This window comes from Octodon degus, unplaced genomic scaffold (assembly GCF_000260255.1).
Source record: "Octodon degus isolate 3935 unplaced genomic scaffold, OctDeg1.0 scaffold00028, whole genome shotgun sequence".
Classification (NCBI taxonomy): Eukaryota; Metazoa; Chordata; class Mammalia; order Rodentia; family Octodontidae; genus Octodon; species Octodon degus.
Genome location: NW_004524604.1, coordinates 10,514,971 through 10,524,195, shown reverse-complemented (window position 1 = coordinate 10,524,195; position 9,225 = coordinate 10,514,971). Strand labels below are relative to the sequence as shown.

Here is a 9,225-nt window from a genome sequence, read left to right as displayed (position 1 = left end):
AAACTGTCTCATTGGTATTTGTTTCTCAATAAAATTATGGAGAAAAAAAAAAGAAGAATCATCTAGGTCCTCCTTTTGTGTTGTTTCCAGAAGGATTTGGGGATAAACACTTTAGGTTTACTCCTTCTGTAATTTACAAAAGGAAACAAAGTGTGATTTGCTCAAAATGGACCTGCAAGCACTAGAACCAAGTTTTCTTGAGTCCTCAGCAGGAATTCCTTCTGTACTATCACAAGGTTATTATAAAAACTAATTTTTATGTGAAATCAACCTTTGACATTAGTGCTATGTCTAACATAGAGATGATGAAATTGAGGATCTAGCATGACAAGTAGTTTGTCCAAATTCACACAAACTTATAATGGTAGAGAAGGGATTAGAACATACATGTCTTTTGTCTAATGCTCTGATGTCACTTAGTAGGCCAGGAGACTATGCTCATATATACCACCTTACATTTATATTTTTTTTCAGACTTCACAAGGTTTCTTTAACAACAGGGTGGGTCAGCTGCTGGCCTGACCCATGTTCCACAGGGCTGTGTGGCGGCCTCATCAGTGCTGGCCTCAGGGAGCCCAGCAGGATGACTCAGTCAGAAGGTGCTGTTTTGAGGCTTTGTGCTCATTTCGCCCGCGGGCCCTTCTCAATGGGTTTCCAATGTGCTTGCTCCTGAGATTGAGGCTAATAGCTCTCTCAGATTCTGCCCAGAACCTGGTTATTTGGAATGGCCCATCCACTCTCATAGTCTGCAATGACTTGTGGCTTCTGGCTGATTTTCGTGGGCAGGTCCTTCTGCATCAGCCCCTTACTCTGCCTGCCCTGCTGGATCATTTTTCCCACTTCCAGGGTCACCTGGTTATGATGCAGCTCCTTCATCTCCTGGTCCAGTTTGGCTGTGTTCTTGGTGATCAAGTGCTGCTTGTTCTGCCCGGCAGCCCATTTCCTGGAGGTCTCCACATCTTCATCTCCTCTCTAAGCTGCTAAGATGGTCTGCTTGGACTTGGCCTGCACAGCTGTGGGGCCCTTCTTGCACAGCACAATCACGGTGTCCTAGTTGCTCTCAGTCATGGTGCAGAAGCAACTGTGACTGCTCCGTCTGGCCGCTTGGGCAGCTGCTCTGGACCTACCTCAGCGACACCTAAGTTTACACTTTACAGTATTTTTTTGTTATCAGTAGCAATTTGCAAAATGCAAGCCCCTTCAAAAAAAAAAAAAAAAAAAAAATTAGGTCCTCATCCCTAGAAACTATAAATGCTACCTGATAAGAAAAAGAAAAGCTCTTTGCATAAGTGATTAAGGGTCTTAAGGTAGAGACAATCTTGTGAACTGCAGAAGCAGTATGGGGTTTGCTCTGAAAGGACACTTTCTACAGGACAGGCAACGTCCTGAGAGGGATTCCACCAGCCTAATTTAATTAGGGTCATTCCAGGAAGGGATCGTTTCAATGTATAACTCAGACCAACTAAAAAAATAACTTCAATTCAGGGCTTCCAGTTTTACCTTTCCATATTTAAAGGGTGACAAAGAGCCACAGAGAGGGAGCAGCCTAGAAAGAGATCAGGTGAGAAGTTTAAGCTCAGTCCAGGAAGGACATAAGAGCCGTTACCTTCGGTGAGAAGCTAGGCCTGGCTTGAGGTGCGCTCAGAAATTCCTGGCGTGAAAACATCCAGCACAGATCTGAGATCTGACTGCCTTACCTATCTACCACTGTGAGCAAGAACACATCTCAGCATGAACACTACCACAGCCTAGGGTAAACAGAGGGCCACTGGAATAGTGCATACCTCACAAACCCTTAGCCCATAAATACGGCTAGGCAAAGAAAAACAGCAATGCACGTTCTGGAAGGATTCATTCAAAATTACAGAAAAAGGTTTTTTTCTGTTTCTGTACTTTCTCTTTTGTCTTCTTCCCTTTTCCCACTTTCTTTACTAGTTTATTTGGGTTTGAGGAATTTTTCTTCATCCTTTTTTCCTTTTTCTTTTATAAATATGTCATTCTATTACAGAGTTGTACAAAAATGAAACAGTATCTGAAAAAATGGAAGTTAGATTACCAACCTCCACCTGCAGAACTGGCAGGAAAACACAACAATGTGAATTTCTTAGTTCACTTGGGGCCAGTGTAAAGGCATGAGAATGAAACCAAACTTTTAAAAATGGCTGATGTTACATTAAGAGCCTGAAGAATTGCAGACAAAGCCATGACTTCTGGAACACTTAACAGGAACACATTTCCAAAGCTACTAAGCAGTCCTAAGCATGTTGAGATTTCATCTTACAGCTGTACCACTTCCATCTACATCTGTACCCTTTATGATTTAAAACTAAGACTTGGGGTAGGATGGGAAGCAAGGCAGCTGCTAAGACTTCCCTCAGCACAGATGCCATGCACTCAAGGGCCCTAGATCCACTCTAGTCCCTAAAAACATTGATAGTTAATCTATTTTATATAAACATACAGAGAAATAGAAAATATAAAATCTGAAGGATTAAAAGAGAAAGGTAGAAAATATGGCAAAAGGCCTGAGCTGGAAAAGTCTACTTAGGTCCTCTTTGACCCCTCTGGCCTCTGGCTTCTCTTCCTTGGTTTTCTCCGCTTCTACAACCACTTTCTTCTTTTCTGGGTCTTTCTCATTCTCATTTTCTGTTTTGATTCTCTCAGTTCTCTTGAAGTTAGAAGAGTTCTGAAAGCCACCTTCTCCCTCCTCATCCAAGACAGAAAACTCTTTCTCATAGGCAGTTTGCCAGAAGAACAGACTGAGATGCACTTGTCAGAGTCTTGTTCATCTTAATTGCCACTCTCCTCAAGCATTGCATCCTTAGGAATTTCCTGCATTTGGGGGACCCTAGATGCATGGGGCGGAATTCTCAGATTCTCAAAGAGCAACTGTTTGATCTTCTCCAGCTACTCATTAGTATTCTGCTTAGTAATATTGGAAGAACTGATATGAAGCTTGAAATCTGATCCAGAGTATTCAAAGTAGCCACTGGATGGAAGTTCACTAGGGATCTTTGTGTTACAGCCACAGGTGTTTTCTGGTGTAACCACCTCCTTCCAAAATCAACATAGGCAAATTGAAGTTTCAGACAAATTGACACACATGGCATACTATTTGATGGTCAGATTAAAGCAACTCAGCCATGGGGCTGTGAAGATAGCTCAGCAGTCTAAGTACCTGGCTGGCAAAGCACATGGACCTGAGTTCAATCCCCAGGACCGCAAGCCGTGCCAGCCCCGAAAGCGGGCACAGTGGCACACACCTATAATCCCAATGCTGGGGAAGCTGAGACAGAAGGATCACTATGAGTTTGAACTGCATTGTGAGACCCTATCAAACAAGTAAATAAATACATAAATAAATGTTAAAAAGAGTAACCTAATCAATCCCCAGAGAGGGAGTCTAAACCACATTGTAAGACTAACTAGGTTGGGATATCTCCTTTTCTTTGGATATCACTGGCTTGAAAATGGCTTCAAAGGATTCACCATCAATTCCTTCTCAGAGTGGGTATTTAACAGCATATTTGCTTTTGTCAGTCCCAATATCCTGTAAATATCCAGTTTCTGGGAAGTACACTCCAAATTTGTGAAACGACTCAGTCATAACTCAGTCTGTGGTATAGAAAGCCTCTTCCATGCTACAACCATGGTGAATATCAATGTCAATGTATAGCACCTTCTGGTGATACTTTAGCAGGTCCAAGATAGCCAAGATAGTATCACTGATATAACAAAGGCCAGATGCCTCAGACTTTTTTGCATGGTACAGGCCCCCAGCCTTTTCACAGCAATGTACATTTTCTGCTAATTAAGTTTCACAGCACTTGGACCCCAGATATGAACCCACAGAGATACCAGCAGACAATTGACAAAACATGAAAAGGCCATCAAATCCTGGACAGTCCTCATCAATGTTAAATCTCTGCATCTGCTTGCTGTACTCAGACATGTTATCTGAATGGGTAGAGCACAAGATCCTAACAAAGTTACCACTGTGGTATTTGATCATCTCAGCAATGGCATTGTGGGGGCAATAGATTTCCATCACTTGGTAAAGACCATAGTTGAGCAGCAAATTGTGAGTCATGTCGATTTGGTGAGGCTTCACTGAGTGTCTTGTCCATAATAGTAATTTCCAACATCCCTATTGTAGTATGAGACTTTCCTCCTAGTGTCCCAAGTCTGCCATCTTGCTTTCTCCAGTCATTCCTGTCAAATGGTCCATCTGACCATTCCTTTATTTTCTTTTAATCTTTTACCTTTCTTTATTTCTATTTAATCTTCTCTTTTCTTACTCTCCACATTATTGTTCTTTTTTATCTTCTATTTCTTGTTTGGTTTCGTACCTTTAATTCTATAAATATCCTTCTACTCCTTTATAGAATGCATCATGTTTCACTTTTCTTCTCCTCCATATTACTCAGTGTTTAAATTTAAAAATTTTTCTTGCATGTTCCCAGTCCTAACCCTCTATATCACTGATGGTAAACCAATGGCTACAGAAGGTTGTTCATATTTAAAACTCTAAAAATTTGACTATCACTATCCTGTAACAGCATTACAATCAAGTTTTATTGTTATTTCAACAGCTCACTCTATGTTAAATAGTTCAACTCTATACTGTTGAAATTCATTCATCATTAATAAGGGTATGGTTGTACCAGTTAGGTATTTGCTATGTATCAACATTTTGTTTAGTGTTTATACTGTAATTATAGATTTATTTTCTAAGTTAACAGTGGTACATTATTGGTACTTATGGTTAATATCCAGTTTGTCTTGGATATTACTGTTGTTGATTTACTTGATATTACCAGGGTCCCATAACTGTTGCTGTTAATAGGTTTTGTTTATATGCCAAAATCTGAATACCTTTCTGACATTAACAATACTGCAGTCCATTCCTGGAAAACCCATTCCTGGAAAACTGGGTACTGGATCAATTACATTATATCATCCCCCCCTAAATTAACAGGTGGTCTGATGTTGAGACAGAGGCAAAGGGCTATCATTAGCCACACCCACAGTCCATCACTGAAAAGCAGACTGACAAAGAAATCTCTACCAATAAAGCCCATAATCTAAACTACAAAACAAACAAACAAAAACAATAGAAACATGAGACAACACTGCAACAAATTACTTCCGCAAACTCCAAAATCCCCAAAGGGGATCCACTAGTAAGAAGTAAAAGAAAAACCACAAAGCAGATCTACTTAAATAGATAACTGAGATTAAAAACAGGTTAATAAGGTATGTGATAGTTAATAAGGTAGTTAAGCAGATATAACTAAACAGATAACAGACATAATATTCAAAGCCATCAGAGAACTTCTAAAAAGATACTATTAAAAAGCTAAATGAGAAAATTCTAGCAAGATGGCAGAGTGGTAAACAGAGAAAGAGCCTCTCCAAGAGACACTGGAATATAGAAAAGTGGGGAAGATGTGAAGGAGAGAAGTGAGTCCTATATACCCAGGAAGGCTCTGAGACTTGAACTGAAGCCCACTGAGAGAGTGCAGAGAAACTTCAGGAAGCAGGTAGCTTGGCAGCACCTTCTCCCTGAGATGGGACACCCTGTGAGAGGAGTGGATCAAATGGCAAATGCTGGCAACCCCAGAAGCCTCTACAGAGAGATGTAGCACTGGAAGGGAGCAGTAGTTGGACCAGGGGCTCAGTCATCCTGTGTGAGATGGCAACTGGCTGGGAACCATTTTGAAGGGAGTTGAGCTCAGAACTGCTACAGCTCCATCTAGCAGCTACCAGCTGGGCTCAGACCCCTGGTGGGTGAGATGAGGGGTGCAGGTGACAAGAAGATACAGGCTCACTGAGACCATTACCCCACTGAAAAGCTACTACTGGCTTGCTGGGATAAATCAGCATGGATCGCAATGCTGTCCTACGCACTAACAGTGACAGCAAAGACAAACCTGGAAGTGGACTTTTTTCTTTTCTTCTCTCATTGTTTTTGTTGTTACTGTTTTGTTTTCTCCATTGTTTGATCTTGTTTTTATATGTGTGAGTGTGGTTTCTAGCCTCTTTGTGGTTCTGTTCTGTTCTTTTTAGCTCATTTTTCTCTCCCTCCAGTCTTCTAAAGCAGTTTCCCAAAGTTAGCCTGATTCCCCTTTGTCCTCTAGCCTTACTTCTAATCTCATCCTCCTCTTCCACATCTCTACTTTCTCTCTAACCCACTTTAAAATTTTCACTCCTGAGGGTAAAACTAACATATTAAGGTCTTGTGTACTGCACTAAATTTTTGGTTTTAATTTTGTTACATAACCACAAATCTAGTTCATTGGTTTAAAGATGGCAAATTTATGGTTACCTCATTTGTCATTTTTCTATGCCGTGTTTTATGTTATTGTCATTAGTCCCATATAGCCAAAAGTGACATAATTTTTCTAAATAACTGTTTTTCCTGGGATTATAAACCTGAGATTGAGGGTCTCAATCTCTAAAGGCCACAGAATATACTGTGGGTCAGTAACAATGAATTAGGGGATGGGCCAAACAGGCAGCAACTTCTCATCCCCAACAAATTGAAGAGGTAGGATCTTCCAGCAGACTCACAGCAACACCTGGAAGATAACTACGTGAAGCAGTCATACACAGGTATTTCTCAGAAGAAACACAATGGTCAATAAATACATGAATGGTCAAGCAATGGCAGTGACTCATTCTCATGTCTGACACTGACAAAATGATGTACAAAGGGCGGTACAGGGCTACAGGATAAATCCTAAGAGTACTTGGCTGACCTTATCAGATACAAAAGTTACATTTCTTGTTCTATAGGTCTTGCTATATCTCGGTCTTAACCATCCAGCAGAAAAGTATAAAAACGAGGTATATAAAGTAAATCCATATTACTACGATGAGCTATAAAAGGCTCAAGTCAATAACTTCTGAAGATAACCCACTAATATTATAGACTGCTAGACAGTGTTAGATTGCTTAATTAAATTCAAATACCTATAGTATTTAGATGCCAAGAGAATATTCACCTCTGACACGACAAAAAAAAAAAAGATACAAAGGAAAGATCATTTTGTATTTATATATACAAAATAATAAGGATAGGTTTATAGCTACTTTCACTTAATTCAATGAGAAGAGAGAGATGTACTAACAGTGTTTGGACAGAATATCCTGTCTGCTTCTTGTGCTATGGATAACCACTAAGAAGATAACAATATACAATGTACTGATTATCAAAACTGTCCTATTAATCAGCTGTGAAACAGTCTCATTCGTATTTATTTCTCAATAAAAAAATAAATAAATAAATGAAAAAATGTTCAAAATTTCGGGTCATTAGAGAAATGAAAATTAAAACACTGAGATTCCACCTTACTCCAAAATGAACGGCTATCACCAAGAAATTAAGTAATCAGAAATACTACAGCTCCTAAGGGGAAAAAGAACCCTCCTACATGGTTGAAGGAAATGTAAACTAGTATAACCAAGGAAATTGGTGCGGAGAATCCTCAAAAAATTAAAACAAGAAATTTCATCTGCTTCAACTATTCCCCTTCTAAGTATCTTCCAAAATGAGTTAAAGACATTGTATTACAGCATATACCTTTATTTGTAGCAGCACAATACACAATAGCTGTATCCTGGAAGTACTATATGTCCATCAACAGATGAATAAAGAAAATATGGTATTTATATACTATGGTATACTACTCTGCCCAAAGAACATGAATTTGAGTCATTTGTAGGAAAATGGATGCACTTTGAGACCATAATGCCATGTGAAATAAATGAGATACAGAAGCTTAACTATCACATAGTTTCTCTTATGTGGGACACAAAAATAGAGCAAAATAAAAGGATACTGGAAAATAAGATAGATCTCTCACATATGGGAAGGGAACCAAAATATGAAGAGAGTGGAGAGGGAGGAAAGGGCAGAGGGATTAAAAAAAAAAAAAAAAAGAATTAAGATACGTTATATACATGTATCAACTTCCAGAAGGAAAGTGGTCATTATGTATTACAAACATGTACTTATTAAAAAAAAAAAAAAAAAGAATTAAGATACGTTATATACATGTATCAACTTCCAGAAGGAAAGTGGTCATTATGTATTACAAACATGTACTTATTAAAAAAAAAAAAAAAAAGAATTAAGATACGTTATATACATGTATCAACTTCCAGAAGGAAAGTGGTCATTATGTATTACAAACATGTACTTATTAAAAAAAAAAAAAAAAAGAATTAAGATACGTTATATACATGTATCAACTTCCAGAAGGAAAGTGGTCATTATGTATTACAAACATGTACTTATTAAAAAAAAAACAAAAAAAAACAATATCAAAGAAACCTTTAAAAAGTGAAGTAACAGGAGAGCTCCCAGCTACCCTGTGCCGGAGGGACCTACTACTGGTCCCAGCCCAGGCGCTGAGTGGGTGAGACCCTCTTCCACCCCTTGGGACGCCCTCCACCACTCCGCAGCACCGCCCCCACCCCGCCCACCGAGTACGAATTTCAGCCCCTATCCGGGAACAACCAGAACCAGTCCTAGCCCAGGCCCTGTGAGTGTGTTGGAGACCTTCCAGCAACCCTGCACCGGCGAGACCTAGTACTGGTCCCAGCCCAGGTGCAGCGTGGGTGAGACCCTCTTACACTCCCTTAGGATGCCCTGCCCCACCAATCCACAGCACCTCCCCCACCCAGCCTGGCCAGTAGGAATTTCTGCCGCGTTTCAGGAATCCCCAGACCCAGTCCTAGCCCAGGCCCGGTGAGTGTGTGGGAGAGCTGCCTCTCCCCCCTACTCCACCTTGTCCCCTCCAGGCTCAGCTCAGGCCAGGCATACAGACCTGGGGTGAAACCCTGCAGCTGCAATCCATGCAGAGAGTGTAGAGGATAGAACCACCCAGCTAGTCCAGGAGCAGAAAATCTTGCCAGAGGGGCAAAACAGGTTCACCCCCAAGGGCAGCAGCAGGAAGGAGCTGAGCACAGAAGCCAGACCCAAACCAGGCATAGCTGGATAAATCCAAACTTTGTAGATCTGCACCTGAACTTCAGTACCTGCTAAGGGTGTAACTACAACAACTCATTGGCCAAGCATTGGCCGTGACTCATCCACATGGCTGACACTGACAAAGGTTCTACAATGTGAGGTACAGGATCTCAGGATAAATCCTGAGGGCATTTCACTGACCTTCTCAGACCAAAAAGCTACAACTCTTGTTGCACAGGTCCTGCTTT

General features: G+C 40.5%; 1 protein-coding gene and 1 pseudogene across 1 annotated transcript in view; both read right to left on the bottom strand.

Moving 5' to 3' along the window:
• Hltf (helicase like transcription factor) overlaps positions 1–9,225 on the bottom strand; it is a 177,718-nt gene that overhangs the window by 21,745 nt on the left and 146,748 nt on the right. The window lies entirely within an intron of this gene.
• Positions 622–1,068, bottom strand: LOC105741905 (annotated as a pseudogene).